This window comes from Rhinolophus ferrumequinum, chromosome 8 (genome assembly GCF_004115265.2).
Source record: "Rhinolophus ferrumequinum isolate MPI-CBG mRhiFer1 chromosome 8, mRhiFer1_v1.p, whole genome shotgun sequence".
Taxonomy (NCBI): domain Eukaryota; kingdom Metazoa; phylum Chordata; class Mammalia; order Chiroptera; family Rhinolophidae; genus Rhinolophus; species Rhinolophus ferrumequinum.
In genome coordinates this window covers 17,878,539-17,905,686 of record NC_046291.1, presented here as the reverse complement: position 1 = coordinate 17,905,686, position 27,148 = coordinate 17,878,539, and positions in this window count along the sequence as shown.

The following is a 27,148-nucleotide window of genomic DNA, read 5'->3' as shown; positions in this document are numbered from 1 at the left end:
AGTACTTTTTTAAACCTGATCTGATTTGCCCTGCTGTTATCATTCTAGTTTGATTACTTCTTCAAGATAACATCCTTTTAACAAAAAAAGGCTGAATTAAGTTCTCCCACCCTCCTTTTCTAAGTAAATGTTCATATCTGATACTTCGAGGTGATGTGCTACAACTACCGTGTTTCCCCAAAAATAAGACCTAGCCGGACCATCAGCTCTAATGCATCTTTTGGAGCAAAAATTAATATAAGACCTGGTCTTATTTTACTATAATATTAAGACCGGTTCTTTATAATAATAATAATATAATAATAATAATAATAATAATAATAATATAATATAAATGCCAGGTCTTATATTAATTTTTGCTCCAAAAGATGCATTAGAGCTGATGGTCCGGCTAGGTCTTATTTTCAGGGAAATGGTAGGAGCTGGAGATGACAGTGAACAAAAACAGAGACTAAAATAGAGCCCCTTGAGGTCAGGGAGGGCCCATCATCAGCTTGATATTCCTCGCAGGCTAGTACCCAGCACATTTGTTCTTAATGCATATATGTTATATGGGAAATGGATGGAGAGTGAGAGAGCGAGAGAGCGAGAGAAGGAGAGAGAGAGAGAGAGAGAGAGAAAGTGGATCTGGGTAAGAGAATACAGATATTATATATTTAAGGTCATAATACCTTTCTTTCCACAAGTTCCCACTCTTTAAATGGATTATCTCATTCATCACCCCTAGATTCTCCAAATACAATCCATACAATGAGGGAAAACAAGAAAACAGCAAACCCAATATAACACAGTCTCATCTCTGAATGCCCAAACCAGGACTAGGAACCCACACAAGTGCATGCTGCACACACATTGTTCGTGCTAGTCTCCAATCTGCCACGTGTCTTCTCGTGTGCAGGATGTATTACTGTCAAAAGGAACCTTCCCATGTCTCTCAGTGAAGAGGAATTGAGATCAATTTATTCCCACCGACTCAAGGGTGGAATCAAAATGAAAGGTTCTTCTCAGGGCAAGTCAGAACAGGATTGAGAGAACATGGGACATGCCCTTGAGGAAATGGCTCCTGAATAGGTGAAGGTGTCACTGAAAAATTACTGTGACTTCTTCCCTCTCTAAATTCTGGTGTTAATTCTTGGAGCACTGTGCCCAAGAACATCAGCAAGGTTTAAAACATCTAGGGACTCTTATTTTGCAAAGGACCCTCAAAAAGCGGCACCAATTACTTTGCATTTCTTTACTGGTAAGACGTCTTCATCCCTTTTGGGTGAGATTTGATTGAGGGGGTGGGGGAGAGTCATTCAGAGCCAAAGCTGGTGAACAATATGAATGACTGAGCTATGAGTGGCACTTTTGAACAGTGTGTGTGTGTGTGTGTGTGTGTGTGTGTATGCACACGCACACGCGTGCACACACTCATTTTATACTCTAATGAAACATTTGGAAAGATTCCGAAAATGGATTGCACTGCAGTATTATGTAAAAATATGTGCAAACTTCCCATGTGATATTGAAGGGTGACACTTATTTGGAAGAATGCACTATTAAAACTAAAATTAGTATCATGACCCAGGTATAAGCAAAAGGGCACGTGGGTCACTATATTACAATTATTTTGCACATATAATGTAGCGTGGCAGTTTTCAGAAATTGACAGCCAAGCTTCTTTTGAATATGACTCAGTCATTCTTCTTTCCCTGACACCATCATGTCTGCCAGAATAAGCCTACCACCATTGACTCTTTCTCTTCCGTGTGTTTTAAATATATATATATATATATATATATATATATATATATATATATATATATATATATATGAAAGCCCTAAAGAAAATATTAAAGATTCATGAGATGAGCCACAACAAGTATAATTTCTTCAACAGCCTTTTCTCCCTGACCTTTTCAAGTCTCATTTTCTCTTCTTTGAGGATTGTCAGAAGAGGTGAGATTATTATTATATTAAATAATAATTCCTGACTTTCAGTTCTTGCTTTATGACCATGACCATCTTGGACATAGAACTGTGTTTACTCAGGGAAAATGGGTCACAGATTGCTAAACTAGCTCCTTACCATGCAGTGGTTAAGAGCTGTTTGTTTTTCAAATACCTTAATTGTATGGTCTACCAGAAAAGAGCAGCACTGGAAATTATACCTCTGGACTAAATGCAACCAGATGGACAAAAACAACAAGGCATTTGAAAAAGATAAATGCCCCACAATCCCCCTGTGGTCGGTTTTATCGCCAGTTAATTTTATAATGGCTTCTTCTGGAGCAAGGGGATATTCTCCAAGGCTAGGAGTGGTCCCTCAGCAAAAACCGGGCAGCCTTCAGAGGAAAGGGTCCTCTTTGCTGACCATTTGGATAGAATTTGAGTAAACGGTTTGGTTTGGGGGCTGGGGTAATGGGTGGAGTTGATGGGAGGGTGGAATTCTAAGCTGAAGAGCATCAATACGTCCCTTTTTCTTTTAGATCGCTCATTGATATTCATTTTGCAGTGCTTTTTGCTTTATATAAAGCAAGAGTTTTAGTCTGGAGTTGGTGACTAGAGCTGAGGATGTGGGAAGTATGGCATTAAATGATCTGGTTGGTTATCTGCAGGTTAAGGTTCCAGAAACCAGAGTTATTATGGGAAGAATATTCCATGATAGGTGAAGCTCATGTGGATTCATCAATGGACTCAGAGTGAGACTGATCCCTGGATCTTTGTTCCTCTTCTCAGGACCATAGTGCCGAGGCTATAAACCAGCCCTTGTGAGTACGCTTAGAATCCTGGCAACCAGGCTGCTGGACTGTTTTCAGGCCATAACTAATTATACATCATTTCTTGTAGTATATAATAAACATATTGGATTCATGGCTGGACAGTGATGGAGATGTGGGGAGAAAGTCTAGAAAGAAATGTAAATTGAAGACCTCGTTGACCCTCTTCTCATGAAACAGCTGTGATTTTCTGGGAATGGTTGAAAGATCTCATCGTTTTGGAAAAGAGTTCTTCTCACCCCCCACATCTCCAACTCTGCCACCATTGCCACCAACAGAAGTTCTTGAAAATGGAGGACAAGGAATTTAAGGTGTTCTAAGTATCTGTATTATAAAAGAGAAAGTAGATGAGCTGAAAGACTGAGGCCTGTGATCTTTTGAGGCTTTAGTAGGCTGCTGATAGAGTGAAAAGAAAACGGTCAAGTAGGTAACATTTCTTACTCTTTCCTCTAGGAGAGTTTCAGCTTTAGCCTTTGGTCTCTATCCCTATGCAATTTAATAGTCACAGGTTTCCAGTAATTATTTCATGTACACGCCTCCTTATTCCCTCCATAAAAATCTTTTCCTTTCCCTTAAATCTCCCTTAAAAACCTTATTCATGAATTCTCCTTCACCAGAAAACATCAAATTACATACTTTAAATATCTCCAGTTTATTGCATGTCAATTAAATATTAATAAAGCTATTAAAAATGACCTCTGACTTTTTGTTAATTTTATATTGGGCCACAGTCTTTTAAAACAAAACTTTTAAAATTACATAAAAATTGCATACAATGAAATGCACAACTCTTCATTGTAAAATTTGAGGAGTTTTGATAAATGTATACATCCATATCATTCCCTTTCCAATCAATATTCAGAGCATTTCAATCACTTAAAAAATTTCCCTCATGCTCCTTCCAATGAAATCCCCACACCCCAGAAAAACACTTCTGATTTTTATTACCATGTATGTTAATTTTGCCTGTTCTTAAACTTCAGAAAGTTTATTATTAATTATATAGTATCTACTGTTTGCAGCCTGTCCTCTCTCATTCAACTTAATGGTTTTTAAATTTATTCATATTGCTGTAGTTATTATTTTTCATTGCTGTATAGTAACCACTGTATGAATATCCCACAATTTTCTTGTTCATTCTTCTGGTCATAAATATTTGAATCAATTCTAGTTTTTGGATGATGTAAACAAAGCTGATAAAAACATCTTCATACAAGACTTTTTGTGGATGTACGCTTTATTTTCTGTCAGATGAGTATATAAGAGTTAAATTGCTGGGTCACAGGGAAGATTATGTTAATGTGTTTTTACTGAGATATAATTTACATACCATAAAATTCACCCTTTTAAAATAAAACTTCATTCATTTTTAGATTATTCACATGGTTTTGTAATGGTCACCACTGTCTAATTTTTTGGAAGAGTTTGAGAAGTATTGGTATTAATTCTTTAAATATTTGGCAAAATTTACCAGTGAAGCAGTCTTGCCCTGGACTTTTATTTGTGGGAAGATTTTTAATTACTAATTATATCTCTTTACTTGTTATAAATCTATTCAGATTTTCTATTTCTTTTGAGTCAGTTTTCATAGTTTTCGTGTCTCTAGGAATTTGTCCATTTCATCAAAATTATTTAATTTGTTGGTGTAAAACTGTTCATCTTACTTCCTTATGATTGTTTGATTTCAGCAAGGTTGACAGTAATGTCACCTCTTTTGTTCCTGATTTTAGTAATTTGAGTCTTCTCTCTCTCTTTCATGATTAGTCAGTTAGTGGTATGTCAATTTCATTGATCTTTTCAAAGAATTATCTTTTGTTTTTTAATTTTCTTCCTTGCTTTATATCCTCTCTTTCATTTATTTCCACTCACATATTTATTATTTTCTTCCTTCTGATTGTTTTGGGTTTAGTTTGCTCCTTGTTTTGGGTTTAGTTTGCTCTACTTTTTCTAGTTTCATATGGTGGAAGATTAGGTTATTGTTTCAAGATATTTAAAATGTAAATATATATAGCTGTAAACTTCCCTTTGAGCACTGCTTTCTCTCCATCCCATAAGTTTTGGTATATTGTGTTTTATTTTCATCCATGTCAAAGTATTTTCTAATTTCTCTTGTTTTTCTTCTTTAACACATTGACTATTTAGATTTTGTTGCTTAATTTTTGCATGTTTGTAAATTTTTCAAATTTCCTTTGGTTATTGATTTTTAATTTTATTTGTGGTTGGAGAACATTGTGGTTGGAGAACATACTTTGTACGAACATACATTGTATGTAAACTTATTGAAACTTATTTGATGGCCAAATACGTGATGTATCCTGGAGAATCCTCCATATGCACTTAAGAATATTGCATATTCTGCTTTGTTAAAGTGCTCTATAGACATCTACTACTTCTCATTGGTTTAGACTGTGGTTCAAGTCTTTACTTTCCTTGTTGATAGTTTGTCTATGCTTTTCTACATCCATTAATCAAAGTAAAGTATTGGGCAGCTCGGTGGCTCAGGTTGTTGGAGCGCCGTGCTCCTAACGCTGAATGCTGCCGGTTCGATTCCCACATGGGCCAGTGAGCTGTGCCTCTACAGCTAAGACTGTGAATAACAGCTCTCCCTGAAGCTGGGCTGCCATGAACAGCCAGAGGTCGGTATGGGCTGCCATGGGCTGCCATGAGCTGCTGTGAGTGGCCGACCAACGACTGGCAACCGACTGCCTCAGCCGGGTGGAGTGCAAGGCTCATAATACCAGCATGGGCCAAGGAACTGCACCCTACAAACTGAGAAACAATGGCTTAAAAACTGGGGGACAGGGGGCAAAAAAGTAAAGTATTAATATTTCCAATTATTATTGTTCAATTGTATATTTTTTCCTTCAATTCTGTCAGCCTTTGCTTTATGTATTTGGGGGCTTTGTTGTTAGGTGGACATATGTTTATAATTGTTATATTCACTCGATGGACTGACATTTATCATTACAAAATGTCCTTATTTGTTTCTAATTTAAAGTCTATTTGTCTGCCACTCAGCCTATTTTTTAGGTACTGTTTTCATGTTATATCTTTTTCCATTTTCTTACTATAAACCTATTTGTGTGTTTTAAATATAAAGTCTCTTGTAGACTGCATATAATTCAATCATATATTTTAAAATCCATTCTGCTTCTCTGCTTTTTAATTGGAGTGTTTAATCCATTTCCATTTAATGTAATTACTGATAATGTAGGGTTTGCATCTGCCATTTTGCTATTTGTTTTCTGTTTTACACTTTAAAAAAATTCCTCTATTCCTCCATTTTTGCTTTTTTTTTTTGGTTAAATAGATATTTTCTGGTGTACTAATTTAGTTCTCTTGTTCTTTATTTTACACTTTTTAGTTTTTTCTTCACGGTTGGCCTGCAATTCCAATTAATATTGTAATTTATAACAGTATAGCTCAGATTAATACCAAATTAACTTAAAATATATACAAGAAATTGTTGCTATATAGCTTCATTTCCGTCTCCTGCTTCAAGCTATTATTGTCATACAAATTATATCTTTATACATTGTGTGCACATCAACATCGATTATAATTATTGCTTTATGCAGTTTTCCTTTTTCAGATAGAAGAACAAAATACATTTATATTGTCTTTTGTATTCATGTATGTAGTTAGTTTTACCTGTGCTCTTTATTTCTTCATGATTATTCAAGTTACTATTTAGTGGCCTTATTATTTTATCCTGAAGGACTCCTTTTAATATTTCCTGTAAGGTCGGTGTTCTAGCAAACAGTTCTCTCCGTTTTTGTTTACCTTGAGTCCAATCTTCATTTATTTGTGAAGGACATTTTTGCGGAATATTAAATTCTTGGTTGGCAGTTTTTTCTTTTAGCACTTCGAGCATGTCGTCCCATTGCCTCCGCCCGTGTGCTTTCTTATAAGAAACAGGTGCTAATTACAATGCACAGACGTTGTACGTGTGAGTCACTTCTCTGTGATAGGTTTTAACATCGTCTTTTTGGTTTTGCCTTTAGATAGTTTGATTATAGGGCTACGTATGGATTTCTTCGTGGGTCCCTACTTGGAGTTCATTGAGTTTCTTACATGGGTAGATTAATATTTTTCATCAAATTTGGAGAGTTTGGGCCATGATTTCTTTTAAAATTCTTATTGTCCCTTCCTCTCTGTCTCTCCTCTCCTTCTGGGGCTCTCAAATTGGGTATGTTGTTACTGGTGTCCCACACATCCCTGAGGCTCTCTTTCTTTTTCTTTCTGTTCTTCATTCAGACTGGATAATCTCAATCAAAATATCTTAAAATTTGCTGATTCTATCTTCTGCTCCTCAATGTTGAGACCCTCTAGTAAATTTTTCATTTCAGTTGTACGTTTCAGATGCAGCATGTCTACTTTGGACTTTCTTTATAATTGGAAAACAAAAGTCTCAGAAAACTACAGATAGAGAGAATTTCCTCAACCTAATAAAAAACAAAAACATCTCAAACAATTTTAAAAACACAAACAAACATGCCTCTACTACTATATTAATATGCATCAATTATGAAATATTGTGCTTTCCCCCTAATATTGGGAAGAAGGCAATGATATCTGCTATAGCAGATATTTTCAACATTGTACTACTTAAGGTCTAAGCCAGGGCAATAATGCAAGACAAGAAAGTTAGAAACATATAGATGAAAAACAAAAAAGTAAAACTATTTTTACTTGCAGATGACAGAATTGTTTACATTGAAAAAGCCCTGAGGGATTTATAAAATAAATACTAGAAATAATAAGTAAATTTAACAAGTTTTCAGGATACAGGTTAATATAAAAAATCAATTATAACAGAAAAATGAACAATGTAATTTAAAAATCCTTTTCCAGTAGCATATAAAAGTTTAGAATGTTTTGAAATAAACTTGATAGAGGCAGGCAAGACCACCATGCTTGATACTACGGGGGGAAAAGAGACTGAGAAAAATAAAAGGAGACCTAAATACATGGAGAGATATTCTGTGTACATGGATTGGAAGACTTAACACTGGTATCAATTCTTCTCAAATTGATTTGCAGATGAAAAATCTCAACAGGTTTTTTGAAGAAACTGACAGTACATTCTAAAATATCTAGAAAACTGCAAATAACTAGGATAGCCAAAAAACTTAGGAAAAAGATAACTCTCATGACAGAATTTCAAGACTTACTACAAAGCTTTGATAATACAGTTGTGGTATTGGTGTCAGCATGGACAGATAACTAAATCAATGAGACAGATTAGAAATAGAGCCCATAAATAGACTAATGCATATATGTTAACTGATATTTGCACAAAGCACCAAGGAAATGCAAGGAGGTAAGAATAGTGTTTTCAAAAATATGGTACTAAAACAAATACATGGAAAACAATGAACCTCTACCCCTACCTCACAACACATACAAAATTATTCAAGTTGGATCATAGACCTAAATGCAAAAATTAAAACTGTAAAACTTCTATAAGGAAATTTTTTTCTTGTGATGAGATCTTTTAAGATTTACTCTTTTAGCAACTTTCAAATATACAATACTATATTATTAACTATAGTCACCACGCTGAATATTATATCCCCATGACTTATTTATAACTGGGAGTTTGTACATTTTGACCCCCTTCATCCATTTTGCCCTCCTCTCACCCCCAATAGTTTTTATTTAACATATAACCTGATTATGCACACTTCAGGTATATATAAGTTACAATGGAAATAATTCCCAATGGAAAGCTTCCCAAAGTTATTCATAAATATTCTCTAGCACTTATCTTTCTCTAAATGTCGCCTGGAGGATAGTGAGGGAAACTATACTGAAAGTTTAATAAACATCAGCCTGTAATCCAAATGAAATTGTTTTCTTTTTGTTCAATTTTTGTATTATAAAAGTCTCTTGCCTTGGGAAAACGCTGCTCTCTGTAAGCTGGCTGTACCAGTTAGCTTTTCATCGCCAAACAGTAGAATGAAACAATGACTATTTACTTCACTAAATTGTGGTTCAGCAATTTAGGTTACGCTCGGCTAGGTGTTCTTCTGCTATCCCTACTGCAGGGTTTACTCTGCATTTTCAGTCAGCTAGCTGTTGGTCTGCTAAGCAAGCCTGCTTCGGGGGGTTTTGGCTGATTGCTGATTGGAGCAATGAGGGAGATTGTCCTCTCATCTTCCAGCAGGATAACCCAAGCTTGTTCATATGGTGGCTCAGGATTCCAACAGAGCAAGAGAGCATGCTCCTATGTGTAAGTTATTTTTAAACCCCTTGTGGGAACAGATCGTGTGGCTCCTGCTTCCTGTGTCTCCAACCCAGCCGCCAGCGATAATACAGTGGTATGACTCCCTTATCTGTGGCTCCGTTGATGTTCCTTTTTGGCCTCGCCATATACTGCTTTCTTATGCGGGGAGCGGGACCAGAGACTCTGCATGACACCCTGCATGACACGTGGCGCAGTGGACAGGGTGTGGTGTCAGCCAGAATTTTCGGAGGGTGGTGGAGCAGTGTGGGGACAGAGCCCCAAAAAGCAGTTTCCAGGCTCTCGGCCTCACATAGAAAGGTGCTGGCTCAGGTAGTAAATGGCCATCGACTGTGATCAAATGGCCAGCAGCTGTGGCTAGTTGGCCGTCAGCTGTAACCAGTGAGCCATTAGCCATGAATATAACTGCTGTGGTTACGCTAGCAGGAAAAAGGGGGAGCTAGCTAGAAGATGGTGGCTGAGTCTGCAAGCGGCACAGTGAGGGTTGAGAATTGTGTTGCTCCTGGTTCCTGTGTCTCCAACCCAGCCGCCAGTGAGAGTATAGTGGTATGACTCCCCTACCTATGGCTCCGTGGGTGTTCCTTTTTGGCCTCACCATGTCCTGCGTTCTTATGTGGGGAGTGGGACCAGAGACCCTGCGTGACTTCCCTGCACGACAAGCAGTTTGTGCGTGTGGGGGCTGGGCTCAGTCTCGGGAGGCCCCTGGGAAGCAGCGCCAGGATCAGGGGACACAATCTGCCTGGGAGAGACGTGACCCCTCGGTGAAATGGTGGGCCTCTCTAGCCTCTGGATGGCATGCCACCCTGTTGGCCGTGGCGACACCTCCCGCTTTTTGATGGTCTGCTGCTGTAGGCTCCGAGGGTTGTGGACATCTTGCACCGAGGCCTCCACCAACTTGGATACTTGGCGTGGTGAGCAGGACTCTGGCCAGGTAGGAATGATGTCTGACTCGGTGGGAAAACATGTGGCCCCCACACAGTGTGTGGTGCCCGGTAGCCACTGTTCTTGGGAGCTGGACCCCTGTGGAGGGGTGGGAAGACATGGACAGTTCTCCAACCAGCACAGGCTGGAGAAAGCGAAGGTCGTTGTGGCCCTGTGGGCTGGGAGGTGTTTGCTGGGGTGGCCCGGATATGGGACTTGTGGTCCCAGGAGGAAACGCTTGCTGAGTTTCTTTGTGGAAGATGTGGGTGAGGTCAAGGTTGTGCCTCACCCTCAGGTTGGGAAGGACTTGAAGCCCTCGCCCTGTGCAGAGGGCACACGTTGTGAGGCCAGTGCACAACCTTGGCAAATGACTGTGGACTATGGGAAATTGCCTTCCATCTCCAATTTAATGGACCGCTTGACTGTTTGCTTGGGAATGTACCACCATGTAGTGGAACTGGTGGATGTTTACTTCCTGTGTCTCACCTCACCGCCAGCGAGACTGGTGCAGGAAGACCCCTTGTTGGGGTGCAGGCGGATGTTTGCATTTGTGTCTCAACGGGCCGCCATCGAGATGTGTAAGCACCTTGGCTGTGAGCCACTATTGTTCCAGCACGGTACCCTGAGAACCCTGGCTGTGCCCAGGATATTTCATCTGCCTCCAGGTTCCTCACACAGGGCCCCTCGCGGAAGATGCTTGTCGCATAGATTGTGAGGCGAGACCCTGTAGGGGTGGAGTGTGGGGACAGAGTCCCTGAGAGCTGTTTCCAGGCTCTCGGCCTCATGTGGAAAGGTGCTGGCTCAGGTAGTAGATGGCCATCAGCTGTAACCAGTTAGCCAGTGGCCACTGATATAACTGCCGTGGCTGAGCTAGCAAGGGGGGATTGCAGTCAGCAGGTGGGTTGGTTGGCAGAGAAGTGGACAGCGGATTGTGGATGGTGTGGCTCCTGCTTCCTGTGTCTCCAACCCAGCTGCTGGTGAGAATATCGTGGTATGACTCCCCTATCTATGGCTCCGTGGGTGTTCCATTTTGGCCTCACCATATCCTGCGTTCTTATGCAGGGAGCAGGACCAGAGACCCCGCATGACACCCTGCATGACACCCTAGCTTTATCATGTTTGCTAATGTCCCATTGGTTAAAGCAACTCACTTGGTTAATCCTGATTTAAAGGAATGAAGCAGAATGGACTCTACCATTTGATGAGAGGCAACTGCAAAAGAGGGAGAGCATTTTGTTATTTACTGGCTCTAGGTGCAATAGGAGAAATATGAGGCCAAGAAGGAGGTGTTCCTTGTCAGTATCTCCAGGATATTAATAAAAGCATGCCCTGTGTCAGAAGGATGATTGGGATACACCCTATATCAGCATCCAGCTAAGGATTTAATCTGTGAAGGGCATTCCTGGCAAATCAACAAATACATGCCACTTAGAGTGCTAGAAAACCATTTGATTCGTCAGATGGCAGAAACGTAAACTTTTCTGTTACCTCTCTCCTATTCTTCTTCCTTTACCCTTCAATCACTGTACTCTCCAGCTCATTTGATGTCTTTTGTAAAAGCTTACCATTGACTGTCCTGGACTTGGTCCCTGTGAATGGTTAGGAAAAGTGCCAAATACCTGCTGCTTTACCTGAAATGGGGCACGAGGCTCATAAGCCCCCTAAATAAGATCAAAGAGATCTGACAGGCTAGGCTAAATTCTCAAATCCAATTTTGGATCGTTTTGGGTTGAGCTCACAGCATGAGCACGAGTGCACATACTTGAACACTCACCACACCTCTGTCGAGGAGTACCTTCAAACACACACAAACTGAAACATACAAAGATTTGTTTTAGCAAATATGCTGTATAGGATGGTGTGAGTGTGGATGAGCAGGAGGGAAGCAAAAGGAGATGCTTTCTCTAGCACTGAAGTGTCAAAAATTCCTTCTCTCACTGAGATGCTGAGGCAGCTCTCTTGCTAGTATTCATATTTACTCTCCCAATATTTCTCTTCAGTATCATCTCATCATGATCAGAAGTTGTATCAGTCAGCTATTGCGTAACAAATGACACCAAATCCTAGTGGCTTGAAGCAATAAACATTTACTGTGTCATAAGTCTATGGGTTTGCTGGCAAGTTCTGCTGATCTGAGTGAGCCTCAGTAGACGCTCACAAAGTGAATCCTTTGACTCACTTATGGAGTTGATATCAGCTGCAAATAACAAGTGGACTGGCTAATCTAGGATGGCTGCAGCTGGGAAAACTTAGCCTTCCCTTATGTGTCTCTCACATTCCTTCATCAGGTCAGCCCAGAGATGTCCACATGTTCATGGCTAAGGAACAAGAGAAGCAAGAAAGCAGACACCAATTCATAGGTGTTTTCAGGACTGCTTGTGTTTTGTTTGCTAACTTCCATTGGCCAAAGCAAGTCACACTCTTGAGCCCAGAGAGAAGGGGTCAGTAAGAACACTTTGCCCACAATGATTGTAATGAAGAACTGGAGACATCATTGCCATCAATTTAGCATCCTAGTTGTGTTAAATTGTGGTGATTGAAAAAAATATCCATAAGGTTATTTCTCACATTATTAAGTGGTCCCCAATCCTAGCCTTACTCTTAATGGTGTTCATCTGGTTTAGTCATTTCTGGGGTCATTTCTTCCACATCTCAATGTCAGTGTGTTTTTCTGAGATTCAAGTGAACCTGGGTGGGTGAGGTGGTGGAGGTAGCCAGTCTGTTAGTAGTCCCTTGTGAGGGTACAAGACTATGAGTCCTGGCTGGTGTTAGCACTGTGTTGTCTCTCCTCTGACCACATCCCAGATTGCACCCCAGAAGACTCACTTGTAGAAGAAAGGCTCTCAGCTTTTGAGCAGCAGAACCAGCGCTTCTGCCTCACAGACTTTCCTGACTTAGTCTAGGGCTTCCCCTCTGGGTCCCCAGTTTCCCTATGTGGATAATAGAAAGAATCAACTCTCAAAGGGAGCTTGAGGTGTGCATGTGTGTGTTGGGGCAGAGAGTAGGTATTAACCTAAATATAGGATATGATGCTAAATGTGTAAGAGTGAGGTACCTACCAGAAGCTACCCTTTTAACTTAATATTTCTCCAGCTTTTTGCTGGTTAAAAGTTGTGACCATGATGTAATCAAATTTGGATGTAACAAGAAGGGATTAGACAGTAAAAATGATCTTGTGGAAAAAATAAATAGTACCAAGTGCTGAAATGTATCATACTAGAATGTTAGAGGTCTCTCTTTGGATGATTTTGGGACCTGAGTCCCAGTCATCTGTCTAGGTTGGACCTGAGACAAGGAGTGGTTTAGACAAACGGGGCAGTTCTGCTCAGGCCTTCTAAATCACATATGTTGACACTGATCTCTTTCCACCTCCAGCAGCTTCCACTTTAGCAGCTATTTTGCTCACCAACCACTGATTCTGGCCTTTTTTCTTGGGCTCTAAGACTGCCCTAGAGTAGCTCTCCTTCCCTCTTCCAGGGCACAGAATGGCTCCAGGGTCCCTGCTCCATCCCTCATACCAACTATGTAACAGCTGAGATCCCCATACATTCAGCCTGCCTCTGGAGTGAGGTTACAAGATATTTCAGTCTTGTGACCAAGGTGTGAACCACAACCAAAAAGGAGGATGTTCTTCCAGTGCCTAATAACAAGGGGTGATGGGATTTTAAGGTTTTGCAAGAGTGGTTGTTTTTTTCCTATTTTCTCTCTCTCTCTCTCTCTCTCTCTCTCTCTCTCTCTTTCTCTCTCTCTCAAATAGTTGTCCTATTACATTCAAAAAACCATTTCCTTTGGAAAGTATTAAAGTCTTTAACTTATCTTCAACTTAGAAATAAATGAGTTTCAAAAATTTGCTGAGAGTCTTAGCATATCCTTTTTATCTTCTTGCATTATGGGTATTGGGAAATGCTTAAAAGCAGATTTGCTTTGGGATTCCTCAAAGTTCTAAGATAGATAGATATTTCACAACCACAACCAACATCAATAAGCATGTAATTACTGAGCTCCAGTCTGCTGGATATTGTGGATACAGAGATCAATAAATGGAGGCCACCCTTGGAGAGGGCCAACTCTACTGAATACATTATTGAACAATATAAGGTAGCATAAGATCACAGGATTCTGGAGCTGGAAGGGATCTTACAGTGTTCAAAGCATTTGTTTTACACATGAGGAAGCAGAGTCTCAGAGTTCACCTAGCAATTCAGTTTTAGAGTCAGACCTGAAAGTAGGTTTCCTCTTTCACCGAGGAATCCCAAAAGCCTGTTCTGTGGAGAGAAAACAACCTGAGCCTAAGTAACAAGGAAAGTCACTATGGAAGTCTTTCCTTAACCTGATGAATGGATAGTTTTATGTCGGACTCTATACCAGGTCTTAACAGTGAGGAGAATTGATACAATTATAGGGTGTAGGTACATCATAGAAACCTGTTTTGCTATCTGCTCACATACCCCTGGAGAATGGGGCCTCCCACTCATGCTATTTTCCACTCTCCCCAGCGGATTCGCTAATCAAAGGATTACTGTAAAAGCATCACATGGATGTGACCAACTTGGCCTTTAGGCTGGGGTGATTGGCTTAGAGGTGGCTACGTGAACATAGTGTTTCCCAAGGCCTATTGGAGCTGAAACTGAGCCGTTTCTCTCCATTACACATGAAGCTCAGATATTGTTGGCTGTCGGTCTTCTTCTTTTTTTTTTTTTGTAGCTAAAGAGAAAGAAAGGTTGTCTATCTAGTGAGAGAAGATGGAAGCAGAGGTGTGAAGACAAACAAAAATTAAAGACAGGAAGAGAAGCCTATGCATTAGTCCTTGCTTTCAATGCCCACCCATATTCCTATTTTGAGGTGTTTACGAGATAACCTGGTATACATATGATAAATGATCTTTTATGCTTAAGCTAGTATGAGCTGAGTTTCTCTCACAAATAATGACCATATGCCAGTCAAGATTGTTGAATTCTATTAAAGTCTCTCAGCCAAATTAATACATTTTAGACAATGAGGAAGTGAGGATTAGTGTATGAGCCGAGAGCAGGTTGGGATATAAAAACCACTTTGTTACAATAAGCTTCAGTTGATGATGACTACACCTGGAAAGACTTTCTGATAGTGCATGTACCTTGACTTGATCAGTGTGAAACAGGTTGGGGCAGCTGTAGCTGTGGCTATCTGAGCACTGAGGGAACCAGAAGATACTTTGCCACCAGGTCATTGTGTTTGAAATTGAGGAAATCCAAAGGATCTCCAAATCCAGAATGGCCCAGATTTAAAAGAAGTGAAGAAAATCTTTCAACTAGCTAAGGCTATCTTTATATAAAGCAGCAGGTTGGAAGCTAATGAGCTCCTGATAAGGGTGGTGTTTGAGTAGAACCAGGGCACGTGGCAGGGCTACCGTACTAGTGATGGAAACATCTATCAGTGGAGGAGAAAATAGGCCCCTAGCACTCCTTTACCTAAAGAGTCTTGCATTCTGATTTAGGCTGTAAGAGTTAAGGGAGATGCGCTGGATAGGAAACTGACTTCTAAGGGATCTGATGCCTCCTGTTCAGCCTGTGCTTTGAAAACGTGCTTTGAGAACTAGTCACATTCCACTTTCACAACCCCATAAAACCTCACGCCTGGAGCTTTTCGATTCTTAGGCTCCTCTGCTCAGTTTTCAAGTGAAATTACCACTCCTCTCCTTTCCCTAAACTTTTTTTTTTTAAGATTTAATTAGGGAAGGGAACGGGACTTTATTGGGGAACAGTGTGTACTTCCAGGACTTTTTTCCAAGTCAAGTTGTTGTCCTTTCAATCATAGTTGTGGAGGGTGCAGCTCAGCTCCAGGTCCAGTTGCCGTTTCTAGTTGCAGGGGGCACATCCCACCATTCCTTGCAGGACTCGAGGAATTGAACTGGCAACCTTGTGGTCGAGAGCCTACTGGCCCATGTGAGAATCGAACCGGCAGCCTTCGGAGTTAGGAGCATGGATCTCTAACTGCCTGAGCCACTGGGCCGGCCCCTCCCTAAACTTTTCTAGGCAGAATACTACCCCAAGACAGCTCTCTTAACCTTTTCCTTGAAAGCTTTGATCTCTTTCATTTGTCTAGCAACTTCCAAATAGAGACCTCTTTCATAAAATCTTTCCCCTAGGATGACTGAGCAGGGAAATGAAAAATGACAATTCTTCCCTGCTGTTTTCTTTCTGAATCTACTACTGTGCCCTTCATGCTTTATACCATCTAAACCCAAACCACTGACTTAGGCAAAATGTGAATAATTTGCTTTGCATATTTACAAATATATTTGACTTGAATTATACCATTGTCTGTCCTTTGCGTGTTGAGATTTTAGGATCCCAGAGACTTTTAGAATCATGTGACCTCAAAAGGAAACTGTTTCCTATATAATTTATATGAATCCACCTTGGATGGCTTTGGCGACTGCCATATGCTATAAGATAGGCTTGGTTCTCGTGTAAACTCTGCGTATGCTGTCACACACATAATTGCTGTTTCTATCTACCTAGCACTTTGCTGGTCTCTATGACATGTCGCATGTTGTCTAATCCAGCTATACTGGATTAGAAACTGGGCCCATTGGCCACAGGCAAAATAGTAGGATCAGAATATCTTAAAGAGATTTAACAGGCTGTGTGTTTTATTTTCCATTATGTGTTTTTTTGAAATTTCCTTGAGTTGTTTATTTGGTAATATTTTTATTATTTTTTATTATAATCTCATCAACTAGCATCAAGTCTATGAAATATCTCTAGTACTGCTTTTAAATGTAAATTTCAGTGTTTATAGGAGAGAATTTTATCATCTAGTGGTAATACGCATATACATGGCAATCTGATTTATTCAAGAATGTAGATTATAGTATAATACCATTTCTTTACTTTTTAGCAATTCACACACATGTATGTATTTGATGACCACATCATTTTAGAGATTTCCTCCCATGTTAAACAAATGTCATTTTTTCCAATATCTAGTCAATATACTTTACCTGGCACGTACATAGAAGCTCTTATGAAATTTATATGTGATTTGTAACATAATCCATTATTTCTGCAGGAAAATCCTACTGAAAACAACTTGATAATGCTTGTCGAACATATAGTTAAAATCCCCTTTCCTCTTCAATTGAATCAGTGTGAGCAAGTAAGAGTGAAATATCTGTAGTCACTTCTTTTACCTCTATTGTATGTATTATCAGAAGTTCTAGGAATAAATTATATACATTATTTAGAAAATATTTAATTTTTACTAACATGGAATAGGGATCAATTTCTTTTCAGCAACAAGTCATAATTTCATAATTATGAGTCTGAAAATCTTCAAAATAAATATTTGTTAATAAAATTGTTCAAATATCCCTATTGATGAAATCCAGACTAGATCTTTTTAACGATAAATTAGGTTGGTGCAAAGCTAATTGCAGTTTCAAAGGCTAAAAATAATTGCAAAAACCACAATTATTTTTGCACCAACCTAATACTTTCCCTAAAAGCCTTGTAAAGTCCTAGTCACAAATTCACCAACAATAGTTTAATGTAACTTTAGTTTAATAAAAAAATGCCTGTCATTTTTATCCCAGGAATAGATAATATTTGGTATCTTGATATTCAGTTGTTGGACTTAAGCAAACACTCCAAACCTGCTTCTACGTATCATCATGTAGGGTTAGAGAAACAAAGGTGGACAGGTCTCATCTTACTTGAAAGGGCTCATACAATGACACATAACCCAGGAGATGGAAGTATTTCACATTATGTAGTTTACCTAGGATTTTGATGAGAATTTATACATTGTGGGTACAGGGTAGGGACGGGGCTGCTATTAAGAAGACTGATGATGGAAGAAAGGAAGTAACTGATGAGCACTGCCTAAAGACTCCTATATTCTGAATGCTCTGCCCTACAGACGATAATAGCCATCTGTTCTCCTGGTCCACTGGGGAGTGAGCAAGGGGATATCAGTTAATAACATGGCTAAGGAGATTCATAGCACACAATGAATTTCACAACTGACAAGTTCCTTGGACACTGGAATCATTGACCAAGTGCTCTGAATGGGGGAAATGCCCTTCTCTGGGGCATATCCTTAGACATGTCTTTGGCTAAGACATGTCTAAGTATCTGTTTCTTTGGCAATGGATCATGGTTACATTATATGCACATTAGACTCCAAAGATGAAAGTCAAAGTAACTGTACTGGATTTATTGGAAGATGGCACATTGGTCTCCAAAATAGAAACTTTCCAGAGGGTTTTCTATGCTAATTTTACTTTATACTTTTTTTTTTATTTTTTCCTTTATGACAGCAAAATTTTCATAACTAAACTTCTTAAACCCTGTGCAAGATGTGATTCCACTCTAGTGGTTAATTTCTCCGATTGGACTGATTGCCAAATGGCCAACACCAATCCATTCAATCTAAAAATAAAACAAAAAACTATTTCCACTTAAAGAATTTTTCCCTCTGCCCTCACCTCTCCCTTTCCTCTATCCCAGCGGTGTCAAAACTGCACGGGCCAACTGCGGTCCGCAATCCATTGTTAATTGGCCCGCAGCAAATTCCAAAAATATATTTAGTTTACTTAAATAAACCAGGTGAGGCAATAGGTACTTCACCTTGAGTGAGTGGCCGGCTGTTTGTGTATTTTACCACATATGGCCTTTGGTAAAAAACGTTGAAAAAAGTTTTGACACCCCTGCTCTATACCAAAGGAGATAATGGCTACAGAACAATGAGGTCAAAGCTTTTTCAGGCTTCAAAAAAGGGGGATGTTCTCCAGACTCAGCCCCATTTTCTTTCAAAGAGCCAGGCTCTGAACTCTCCCTTCCCTGGCTGTCCCTAGTGCCCAGGTCAGCTGCGTCATTGCCACCTCAGGTTGAGAAGTTTCCAGCAGCCCTGGGCATGTTGAAGGCACCAACAACATACTTCTGGACTCCAGGCCAGGAGGCCTGAGGCATCCATCTGATTGAAAGAAGAGCAGGGCAGAGCACTCCAGGATGTGCGCGAGCTGTCCTCCCGAACAGGCTTTAACCCCGGGTCCTGAGGTTATAGAAGGAGCTGATATCTGTCGGCAACTTTACCCCCATCGGCAGCCTGCCACGCACCATGCAAGACACGGTGCAAAATCCTCACAACAACCCCACCTGAGCCTACTGGTTGTTTTATGAAATGACAATATTAGATCCTATCCCACCTAAAGTCACCCAGACAACAGAGAAGGTTCTAATACAGACCCATTTCTACAGCCCATGGGCTTTTCATTTTGCCTTTTCATCTCCCTGTACCAGGAGCTGAAAAACCCGGAGTCTTTATTCTAGCTCAGCACATCACTCATCTTGGGTGTCTTCAGTGTCTCTCTCTATCAAATGCATATGTAAACCCATCTCTTCCACCTCCAGTTCCTTCTCATGACCTCACATTACCTTGGAACTGTGGCATAAGATGCAAATGCATCCAAACAAGAGATGAGAGAACTTATTGCTCATTTTCTGTTTATGTATCTGCACGTATACATTTTACTCCCTCAACTATCCTGAGATTCTTGAGGTAGAGACCATAATGTATATACTGCCTATGGCCCTCCCTCCACCACCTACAAGTTCCTTATAGCAAGAGGAATATAGGAGGTGCTTAATAAATACTGAAGTTGTAGCATGCTCAGAATCAGGTGGAATGGTAGAGGTCTTTTGGACCAAACCCCTTTCCTTGGAAACTGAAGCTCGGAGGGACTAAGTCCAAACAGGTTGGGGTCAAAGTCCTTGCCTACAATTTCTCAAGACAGAGCTCTGTTGTCTCTAAAGTTTTCCAGACAACAGAGGCCAAGGTGTATAGGGATGAGCTTAACTGCAGGTGTGGGCTGGTTTCTTACTCTGAGCTAGTGTATCTTTCATTTTATAAATTTTCATAATTTTTACTACTTTTATCATATTTTATAAAATTGTACCAGTTAAGGTGTCCAAAGAATATTGGTAAGGAATCCATATGAAACCAGATACACTGATTTTTTTGGTTTTAAATTCCAATGTATCTTGGCCTGAAAGGGAACTTGAAGGTGAAAGTCAAGTAAGGCCTGAGATGACGATGGTCATACTCCAATACTGGAGTACTTTTTAGTATTATGAGGCATTCCTTTTACATTTGCTCTTTTCCAAAACTTTGTGCACTAGGTAGCACATGGATTATCTCCATTTTACAGGTAAATATCCCAAGGCCCAGATAATCATGCAGCCATCTAGCCATGACAGACCTCTCCCCTGATTTCTCGCCCAGGTCATCAGGCAGTTGGAGAAGACCAGCTTGGGCTTGGGAGGGCAGGTCAGGGAATGTCGGTGGGATGCACTGGAAAAAATATGGGGGTCCTGCAGTGTGAGCGCTGCTGGCCAGGAGAACTCTGCTCCACATCAAGACCCCCCTGTCCCAGCCTACTTGCTCGCTTTGAGCCCAGCACAGAAGGGCTCTGCCTGCTTCCAAGCTGGCCCGTTTGGTAGGGATTGGGTGCCAGAGTTTTCTGCTGGTGGCTGCTCCTTCCCAGCATTCTCCTGTGGTATTGTATTTTCTCAGCTTGTTCTTAAATTCATTTTTCTGACCCTGTCTCAGGTTGCTGAAGGTGAGTTCACTAAGGTCTCAAACACTGCCTTGCCCACACACCTTTTTAGAGTGGGAAGCTTCTCCTCTGGCTCATACCCTTCCCCTCCTCTGAGAAAGAGACTCAATTCAGTCCCTCCAGCACCTATCCCAGCTGCTCTCCATTCTCAGATACTCGCCCTCACCAGAATGGCCATGACTATTTCTGTTCACCTACCTTAAGATCCCTGTTCTATAAACGAGGGAGTTTCATAGATCAATTTAGTCCATACCCTGAAACCTCCTTCCTTTTAACAGCTGACATATCAGAGACTCAGAGATGTCAAGTGATGCCTGCCCAAGCTCTAACAGTCCGTCCATGGTAGGGCTAGCGAGAGCCGTCATGTCACACACGGGCTCCCATACTGGGACCCCCCCAGCACCCTTACTCGCCTCTACCCCTGCCACGCTCCAGGTCCTCATCATCACTTAGTAGAAGGTCATCCTACTGTTACCTGCTTCCAGGTTCATCCCCTTTCAATTTATCCTGCTGGGCGGTGGACCAGATCTGAGATCAAGGGACATCATTCCATATCTCACATCTTAGTAATGTTCTGTGGCCGACAGGGTAAAGTATATACCCCTCAGCTTGTCTTACAAGGCCCGCCACCATCCTGTCCCTGTGCATCTCCAGCTCTCTCCTTCCACTTCCCAGCGTGTGTCTTACGCCCCAACTCTAAGACACAACCCCTCGTTCATGAAAACACTGGGTGTATCCTGCGTGTGACATTCCAGTGCCTTTGGGTGTCAACTCCTGTCTTTCCCTGTAGCTTCCTCATAGAAAATTCCTGTGTAAAAATTAGTCAGATATCACAGCGTCTCTGAGGCTTCCACCTACAGACTGAATGATATAAAATTCTCTAGCTTTTTAGTGTATATTTTGTCTTGCACGTATAACATTTTATCACAGCGCACTTTGTGGAGTGTTGGCTTGTTTTTCTCGTTATATGGTAAGCGCCTCGAAGGCAGAACCTGCATCTTTTTTTTTTCTTTGCATACTCTATTGTGTCTAGGTCAAGGTTGGCTAATATTAGGACCCTCGTATATGATGCTATGTGACCAGCTGGCTGTGCAGGATACAGAGGTTGTACATCAGAGTATCAGGAAACTCTCCGTTGAATGAAATGAAGTCACTCATGACCAAAGCTTTCACCACTGTCCTGTTAAGGATATCCTATTAACTGTTAACCTTAGTGGTTAACATACAACTACAAATGATATATAGACATATCATTCCAGTGTGGTTTATCAATTAACAAATTTAATTTCATAATCACTGTTTGTTACAGTATAAACGAAAATTCTTATCCTTATTTTATAGATGAAGAAACCAAGGTTCAGAAAATACAAGCAACTTATAAAAGAGAAATATCTGAACCAGAAAGGACCAATTGATAATGGTACCCAAGATTCCAGGGCTCTGAGCGAGCAGACCAAGGTTAACAGTTCTGCTTACCATCTGCTGCCCAAAAAGGGTTTATTTCTGTTTCTATGCAATGCTCTTCTATAAGCAGCATGCTTATAGCATTTTATGTAATTATGCATTATTCCCAAATGGAGATGACATTTCTTAATTATAAAAGTAGCACATGTTCACTGTAACCCCCCCCCAACAACATGGAAAAGTATAAAGGACATTGCCACACCATGATTTCAGCAGAGAAAACCACTGTTCATTTTGTTAGGGGTGCTCATTTGAAATTTTTCCTGTACGCCCACACTGTACATATACATTTTCCTTAAGCAGAGTAGTACTACACATGTTTTGCAACCTTGTCTTTCTTTCTTAATAGATGGTAGCTATATTTCCATTATTAATGCATATTCATAGGTCCACATCAACGTTTTTGACAGATGGTAGTATTCTGTGAAATGAATAGATCATAACGAGGCATACAGGTTGTTTCCAATGTGCTGCTGTCATAAAAAATGGTATAGTAAAAGTTATGGAAAGCTTTTCCCTTCTGACCGGGCTCAGAAGTAAGCATGAGAGCCCATGCTTTTTTCTTTTTTGCATTTCTTTGATCATCAGGGAGGTTGACTATCTCTTCATCAGTTCACTAACCTCATATTTCTTTTGTGAATGAATTTTGTTTTATTCCCTTTTCTACTTTCTTATTTGGGTATTTCCCATGTCCTTCTTGATTTCTAGGCGCAAATTTAGTAAGATAGTCGTCTCTGTTTTGTTGTGTATGTTACAAAACATGCATCGCCAAAGTAACCTCAGAGATCCTTTAGTTTAACCCTCCCATTTTACAGATTAAACTATCTAGAGAAAGGGGGTGACTCATCAAGGCCTCACAATTATATCCCTGATTTTTCTAGTGACTCAGTAAGATTTTTTGACTCAGATCACTCATATTTTTATGACACCACCATGCCTATCCTCATAAAGCAGCATATAATTCTAACTTGACCAGGATTTCATATCACAGGATTTTTTCTTGTGAAAAAAATGATACATAGCACTTTAGTTAATTTTTTGTCTTTTCTGCCTTTTGCCCTTTTCTATCCAAGAATTCCTTTGACTAAGAACAGAAGAAGGAAGCCCTGTTCTTAAAGAAGGGGTGGTGCTTGATACCAGTGTTACAAACATGGCTATAGAAGTTCTCCTGTTTGGAGAAAGGCAACTAGACGTGGTGATTCTCAGTGATCTTTCAATGTCTGATGAAACTTTCTAGGATTTCATAATTTTTTTACTTCATAAATTTTTTTTTAATATTCTTTGTAGATTTATGTAGATGGTTTCTTGACCATCATTTTCTGCACTGGTTGAAGGATAATCTAAAAAGCTGCTAATTGCACAGTGCCTCTGGCTGGGAGCATATTTGAAGTCTGCTCTCTTGATCTGATGCATACTTGCATCTGTCTTTCATGCCTTTCCAAAATAGAATTTCATTTGCTTCCCCTTTGTTACAGGGAGGGAAATGGCAAAACCCAAAATTAAGACTCCTGATGAACAGAATGCACACTTGCCTACCATCTTACATCTCATTTAAGAGCTGGGTTGAGGAAGCAATAATAGGTGTCAACTGGAAGGGGGGAAAATAGAGTTGGGGGGTAGGTAAGCCATCAAAGTTTATTACTTACTAATAGATGTTTCCAGACTTCCTCTCTTAAGAAACATTGGGACATGTGGAAAATTGACTTGTCCATTTGTGCATTGCAGTAAAGAGCGGGGAGGGGACCCATACTCCCTAAAGGAAAAAAATCAAGGGAGAAGTAAAGCAGGTGTTTCCTGCTACCTGTGCCTCCGAGGAAAGCTCAGGGCCCTGGGAGGGAGGTTTCCACAGCGGCACAAATCGGAGGGTTTTCTATCAGCCTCACTTCAGAGCTCAGACACATGAGCCAGCACTTCCCAGACTTCCTTCTGCCGTCTCTCTCAATCTGTGACAGAGTCTCCTTTGCTTCAAACTACCGCACAGTTAATACAGACGTATCACATAGACAGCTTCTTTCCACCCTCCTTGCTCAGGGTATCTGTTTTTTTGGTTTTACTTATCCATATCAATCTTTATTTTCTTTCTCTTTTTTTTTTTCCATTAAAGGGAGTGTTGACATGAATGCCTAACATGTGTTGTTTCTTCACATAAAATAAAAATGAAAACAAAAGATGAAGTGAAATATCCAAGTGGAATACTACCGAACTTGCACTGGAAGGTACTGGGTCATTTAGCGCTGTAAAAAAGGTGATTTTCTCCTCTAAAAATTTAGTTTGAAAACCAAGACATTCGTGGGAAGCACATCTTTTTAACTGTCTCCTTTGTCCCTGCTCTCCTCCCCCTCCCCCCTCTGTCTCTGTTTCTCTCTCTTTTTTCTTTTGTTCTAACAGTGAAGTATCCAAGGGAAGAGTAATACAATTGGTGTGTGTGTGTGTGTGTGTGTGTGTGTGTGTTGTGTCCAAATATTGGAAAGCACCTAAAATTTTTTAAAATACTTATTTGGATATTTTAGATTCAGGGAGAGTAAAGAAAAAGATGAAGACAATCAAGGGAGCAAGGAAGGGAGAAAACGAGGGAAGGAGACAAGAAGGACAGGAGAGAGGAAGAGACAAATGGATGAGCGGGGACACTCAACTACAAAGAGCAAATGCCATAAATCATCCAGATGTTTTGTCTACAGCAGGCCAAACATCAGGCTTTTGGGAAACATTTGGAAGACACAATGCTCCTTTCACTGCACAGACAACTGTTGACAGTCCTATCGCCTCTTTCTCTGTGTGTATGTGTCTATCCCTTTCAAGCCTTTTTGTGGTCAAATTATAAAGGCCTGTTTAGTGGGTGGGGTGACGTCACACTGACCACAAAAGCTTATATTTCCTGCTACTAAATACACAGCCCCTGCTGACGAAGTGGTCATTACAGAACAAGCTTGTTCTGCAGAGGTCACCCTGAGTGGGGATAAAGGCAGGGGGGGAGGGGGCCGGGGGAGAGAGCAGAGCCTTTATTCCCCAGTGTGTCTGTCTGCCTGCTGATCCTCATCTTGTTAGAACCGAAAGATGAAAATAGAAGTCCCTTTGTGTTTCCTCCAGACCTTTGTCTGTGAGGGTGCTGGGGCATGCTGGGACACAACATGGTGGAGAGAAAGGAACAGACAAAATCCGGGTCTGATTCCATTCTCCCCATTTATATGCTGAGTGATTTTACCTCTCTAGGTCTAATCATGACAATCGCCAGTGCACTATGGAGGAAAGAGCCTCATGCAGGGATCGAATGAGATCGTGCATTTTAAAGTGATTGGTTTTCATTTTAGGGTGCTATTCAAATCTTAACATTATTTCTTTGGTGTTCGCATCCACTTTCCTTGCGATGAATAGGAACTGCAAATTCTCTGCAGAGAGGAGCGAGTAAAGGGTTGGTTTTATTTTTGCAAATTCCTTTTTTATTTTATTTATTTATTTTTGCAAAGGTCACTAGTGAGGGAAAAGTTTCAAAATGAAGGAAAATAAATGAACTTAAGTGGTAAAAAGAAGACTTGTCAAGTTGAGCAAAGGAAGCCACACCAAATGCTAGGGGACCGCAGGGGAAGAAGAGAGAGGAGAGGATCTGGGGGAGAGCTCACGGAAGAAATAGCATTTGGGTTGGGTATGGTGCATAAGAGTTTGGCAGGCGGAGAGGGAGAGAAGATGATTATCATGATGGATTATGCTCATGAACTCCACGGTACCACCTGACATTAAACTAGAGTGATCTAAGGGCTTGTGCCATAAGTCGTTGGTGTCCCAAACCTCAAATGAAATTAAATTGTATGAAAGTGCCTTTTGCGTATCATGCAATCAGGTTCATTTTGACATTGACAGAAGTGGAAAACCACTGCTCACAAGACCGTACAGAATTTTCCAACTCCTAGTTCTGAGCGTTTAACAAAGCAGGACTTACATTTCCTACATTTTTCTTTCTTTATTTTGTTTCCTTTTCGGTGAAGGACTATTACACCTAGGGCCTCAAACCCCAAAAGGACATTGGAGTGAGTTCATGTGACATTCAGCGAAAGGAAACTTTTGCCATTATCCATATAATTTAGGTGGTCTGGACAACCAATCTGGCTGTTCCAGATGCTGGCCAATTCCTGCAAGCCAGGGTTGTCTAGGTTGGTTCTCTATATAAACCAAACATCAGAAAATTGCCATGTTGCTTTGGGCCCTGTGTGCCCACCGGGCCTTTATTGGAGTACACTTTCTGCCACGGCCACCGGCTAACTGGAAGGGCCTTCAAAGACAGTTCAGTTCACCTGATCTGAGGCTATGGCTAGGTTGGCGTGTCTCTTACTGCCCACAGGCTGCCGCCCCCTGGCTCAGGCATCATGCCATAGCTCCATTAATCATCCTTTTCCTGGAGCACACTAGATGAGCTCCTGGCTAGGAGTAGAACTATCATTTTCATTTCCTAATTTTAAAAAAGTGTTTGTTTGGTAACAGAGGGCAGACAAGCCAGAAAAGCAGCTTCAAAGTCTCACCATAGGGAAAAAAAATGAGAGAAGGTCCTGGGCCACTCTCTTCTGAATTCACTTCCCCTGTGGTGCCGGGGAATGTGCCAGAAGATGAGGTCTGTGCTAGGAGCAGAACCTGAGATTTGCAAAGAAGGCCACCATCAATTTGGGGTGGGTTTGGCCATTAAAAGTAGAGCTCTGAAAACAGAACTAAAAAAGTCAAGCTAGAAGTTTAAATGCAGTGTTAAGCTAGTGAAAGAGTCCAAAAAGAAGGAATATGCAGAAATTGGTGGCCAGAACTTAGCAAAACATAAAATCATGAGAAAAAAGTCACTTAAAAGATAGAAGCCAAGCAAGAAAGTCGATCAAAGCCAAGTCATGTAGTTTATGAAGATACATAAGATATCGTTAACAGACTCAATATACCTGACACTAAAAAGGACCTAAAAACTGAGGCAATGTCATACATAGATCATATTAAGAAAAAACAAGATTCCTGAGGGGAAAGATTGGGATGGAGCCAGAAAGCAGAAGGTGAGCGCTTTCACTGGTCCACGACGGAGGAAAAAAGCCGCAGGACAAAGCCCAGACCAAATGTTAGAAAGACAACGGAAGTAAGAGGATCAAAATCAACAAGTTCTTGACGGTACAAAAATGAAAGTCATGGATC